Here is a 4,870-nt window from a genome sequence, read left to right as displayed (position 1 = left end):
TTAGATAGAAAGAGTACAGAAATTGAGTGATTTGTCCAATATTTTGAATGATCCACATGACTGTATAGTCTAACTAAACCCAAAAGGACGTTAACTCAAATCACTTAAGGCCACACTATACTAGGCAAAGAGATTCGATCATACACAGTATGTCCTCCGTAGGAGGACTAGAGGGCCAACTAAAATCGTGACCTTTGACATTTCATAGGTTTTGCATTGGATGCATTATGGGGGTTTTGTCCGATTTGAACGACGGTTTTGGAGGGTCAATGAATATTCATGAGCAATGACGTAAAAAATACGCCATTTACTGTTTGTTGATTGGCCATCGACAAAATGTTTTATGTATTAGGTCATGCATTAAACATTTTTTGCATTCCCAGAATTCCCTACGATTTGAACAAGAAAATGACGAAAAATGGCGGTTGTATGAACTGCGACTTTGAAGTTTTTCAATTACGAACAATGGAACATTTTTCTTGTAAGTGAATTTCTATTATCATAGAAGTTTGTCAAATACGTCTCAGTTGAGCAGAAAATCTTCAGGCGAACATCGACATCAAAGTGATACCATACGGATACCAAAAAAGTAAGTAAAGATAAATTTTGTGTGAAGATATCTGAAATGATTGTGATGTGTTCGTCATTGCAGTGAGGGGCTCTCCGCATTGTCACAACGTATTACCCGGTTAACCCCCTACCCCATCCTTTTTTCTTTGTTCTGACCAAAGAATATTACTGATTGAATGAACTCTAATTTAAGTCGTCGACGGTAATATTTTTAGAAATAATCAGGAGTTTACCGTAGGTTATTTCATCACAGCACATCTCGTAATTTTAAGTTCAGTTCATAGCTTGATTATCGGTAGTAGATGTAGACCTTTTGTAGACTGCGCAAATGGCTCATTGCTAGTCCAAGCCGATGAGATTTCGAGGAGCGGTTTATGATTTTCAATTCGCCGGTGCTAGCCGGCTGTAACACTTCACCAATAAGCGACTGCGTTTCCTGAGCTGGCGCGGCTATAACAGGCTACACTTATAGTGTTACTGTAAAGCCTAGGCTAGTATTCATAGCATAGAGTCTAGCCTGAATTTTCTGTCTCTTTTGTTCGTTAGCCTCTGATATGGGTAGAGTCGGCTCCTCTCTTTAGCCAACCCTACCCAAATCAGAGGCTAACGAACGAAAGAGACAGACAATTCGGGCTAAGGCAGGGCAAGGCATAGGCCCTGGCCTCATGGCCTAGGCTAGGGTTTAGTCTAGATCTAGTCATGCTGTCTAGGCTAGGGTTTAGTCTAGATCTAGTCATGCTGTTGCTAGTGTGGCATTATGTATCCAGGTCCAGCTTAGTTTGGATGTAGGCTAGATAGACTATATCAACAACAACAAAACAAAACAAAAAGGGTGTCCCTTCCTAGCTTTCTAATTTTACCCCCACCCCCCCCCCCCCCCCACCCCCACCTCCACTCCTCTTTTTTCTTCATTGTGCTCTTAGTTAACTTCTAAGTTATGGCACTGTGCCTTGTTTGAAATATTTAGAGGAAAATGACATGTTTAGAGAGAAAATAGGTTTATATTATTTACGTATTACTAATGTCCGAATATTTACCTTGTTTACAGTAAAGTTTTAGGACTATTTGCTACCCCCTTTTTATTTGGTATGGCATGGGTATTTCTAACTCTAGTCTAAAGGACATGAACCAAGTTATAAACTGATAACTAATGCAAGCATTTGATACTATTACTTGCACGAACCTTACTAAGTTTCTGTTTCTTTTAATTGTAGATCCTATGCAACCAAAAAGCAGATAATAACCACAGATGTGCAACAGAGACTACCAGTACCTGATCATCATATGTTATGGTGTAGATCTCAGGAACAGGACACCTAAGTTGAACTCTGGCAAGGTATGTTTGTATAAAGTTCGAAAATATTCAGGCTGTATAATCTAAGGCTAAGCCCATGCCAACATCGCACTCATCTTGGACTAATCACCAATTACCATCTTAATTATAATGTTGCATTATATCTTGTAATTCTCATTTATTTTCTAGCTTTATTTAGGTGACAAACTACGGTGTTGCTTAATAAACAAATCATTTTATTCCCTCAGCATGATATTACAATACGTACTCAAAGGGATTTTTTTCTTCTTCAATATTACATATCTATCAAAATTTTTCTCACAAAATCAGACAACTGAACAGTAGATACTCCTATGTTTATAAACAACTTAAAATTATTCAATAGACTTCTACCTCTACATGTACTGCCTGTTGTATGTAGCAAATGTTTCACAAATAATAATAATATTATAAGAAAAACAATTTTAAAATTACTTGTTCAATAATTGGAAATGAATATAAACCTTTACTCTACTCTTCAGAAAAGGCCCTATCAGATAGACTAGACATAAGTCTATCATTTTGTAATAAAACTAAAATGTAAGACCTAAAAGTGGGAAGGTACTATTAAACAAAAAAATCTAATGTAGTGCAGCTAGTTTTAATCTCATTTGCTTTCTCTCTTTTTGTTTGTATTATGCAGGTTGTCCCATGCAGAAGGTTCGATACCCAGGCTTCTTTCTATCTACTCTCATCTTGAGAACTCTTGAGATCTCTACATCAGCACGCTACATCACAATGGAAAATACAAGAAAACCAGCAGTGTGACTGAGATGATCAGCACATTTTAGTGGCATACCTTATCTACAAGGCACTCTGCATGTACATGTAGACTAGGAATTGTGCACAAGGTAGTCAATGGTCTCTCTGCCTTTCCCTTGAAAGCCCTATTTTCCTTCACATATCACAAACATGGGAGAACCAAGCCAGAAGCGACATAGATCCGTTTGTATTTGCCCAACGCTCCGTCCCAAAGTTTAATAATGGAACTGGCTTCCAGCAAATGTATGCCGACAGTCCTGCCAGGTCGAACTGCAAGGGACTACTCCTGAGGCATCTAATGCCCTTATCTCATTAAAAAAATATCATCTGTCTTCCTCACACCCCTTCACTAGTTCATCTTCGTGATAAGCTGTATAGCCCTTTGAATAAAATTATTTGTTGTTTTAATGTGTGTACATGTAAGATACAGGTAGCTTTTTGATATTTAATCTGAATTCAAATTCTGACCAATTTATTAGGGATGCTGAACTGGATATTAAATTCAAGGTGGGGGAAATAAAATGATGTAGGAATAGTACAATAATAGTACTCTAATAGTATTAGTAATAATTAGAGGATAAAAATAATGATAGTAATAATGATGACAATGAACAAAAATGTCCAATGTAAAAGAAAAAGTACTCGTACCAACCGCCCAAGGGAAACACAAAAAGTGGTCTATGTAGACAGGCTCGTTTAGTACATGTTTCAATGAGAAACCATTTTCAAGGGAAACAAAACAAATGTGGTCTTTGTAGACAGGTGGTCACTAAAGCAAGTTTGACAATATATACCCATGCTTTACATGTTGATAATTGAATAAATCATATGGATTTTATTTTAATATATCTAATTTTCTAAATCTATAGTAGAATTATACATCTGAACAATTTTAAGTTCAAGAGACGACAGCCACCCCTCCCCCGTTCATGTGTTACCTTTCTTTAGTTCAGGTTGTATTTTAAAAGATCATTATAGAAAAATTCATGTTCATAAATGTTAATAAAATTAGTTAATACTGCTTAATTCTTTTCCTATCATTTTCTTATTTTTTGGAAGTTATGTGATGATGCTGGTGATTATAATCATCTTTTCTAATGAGAGAGAGAAGGGGGAATGTAATAAGAGAGTGGGCGAAACTTAAGCATAAATGCAATATAAAAAATGGTTTACAATAGAGATGGGGTGGGGGGGGGTAAATAAAGAATAAGTCAATGCCAAAATGACAGCATAGGTAATGGTGGTGGGGATGGAGGAGTGAGGGTAATAGAGCCTAGTGAAATTTCAATATTGGAAGAGGTCCTGTATTGAAAATGTTACTGTAGGGGGGGGGGGGGGGCGGGGGTGGCAAATTATTAAACAAATCAGTGGCGACGAACGCAAGAATGAAAAGAACGAGGCAAAATTGAAATTTCATTGGGGATGGGGCACAATATGAAAGATCATTGAAGGCGAGGCGAGAAAGATTCATTATTTGGACACTAGAAATATGAAAATATCATTTAAGTAAATAAACGAACTAAATAAAACACACAAAAAAGAGGTAAAAAATGAATTAAGGTACCACGGTGAAATGGGGCCATCATTTTTGCTTTTTAACTGAACTTAATTTTTGTCAATGTACTTTCCATTCTGGTGACAGTGAAGTTTGTGGCCTTAAGTCACAACCATTTGAAAGTTATTACCCCGCCCCCCCCCCCCACCCCACCTCCCCGACTCTGACCTTTGTTCTACATTTATTCGGCCCAATTTTCTGTCGAGAGTAACGCATGCGCATTGTCTTTTTTTTATTACGATAATATGCTAATAAGTGAAAATGAGCTCATGAATATTCCAAATTTTAATTTACATATTTTACGCGCTGCGCGCAATCCAAAATCCCCATTTCACTGGTGCACTAAACATTTGTCGTCTTCATAGGCTAATACACGATAACTGGAAGCAATGTGCACTTTTGACCCTCCAAAATTTCCCCATGGCTAGACGGATGCAGAAGCGGAGTTGAACCCCCCTGATACTAGGAGTATCTAGCGCCATCTCAGGTCAGCTGTAGTAGTAAAGTCCTCTTACTCGATGCGCTGTTGGTTTTCCAATCGAGGCCTCTGTCTGTGAAGCGGAAATTACATAGAGGTATCGGGTTACGCACTGTTGACCGGTTGACCATGAGATGGCGCTGTGCAATAAACTCTAGGTCGTGTTGGTGTG

General features: G+C 37.7%; 1 long non-coding RNA gene across 1 annotated transcript; it reads left to right on the top strand.

The window, feature by feature from the left end:
* The first annotated feature begins 486 nt into the window (after positions 1-486).
* Positions 487-3,200, top strand: LOC115927530. The gene is made up of 3 exons (XR_004065706.1): positions 487-589; positions 1,785-1,906; positions 2,547-3,200. It is a non-coding gene; the product is annotated as an uncharacterized LOC115927530 (long non-coding RNA).
* The last annotated feature ends 1,670 nt before the right edge of the window (positions 3,201-4,870 follow it).

Source organism: Strongylocentrotus purpuratus, unplaced genomic scaffold (assembly GCF_000002235.5).
Source record: "Strongylocentrotus purpuratus isolate Spur 01 unplaced genomic scaffold, Spur_5.0 spur5_scaffold_20, whole genome shotgun sequence".
Classification (NCBI taxonomy): Eukaryota; Metazoa; Echinodermata; class Echinoidea; order Camarodonta; family Strongylocentrotidae; genus Strongylocentrotus; species Strongylocentrotus purpuratus.
The sequence above is the reverse complement of the archived record's forward strand: the minus strand, read 5'-3'. Positions and strand labels throughout refer to the sequence as shown.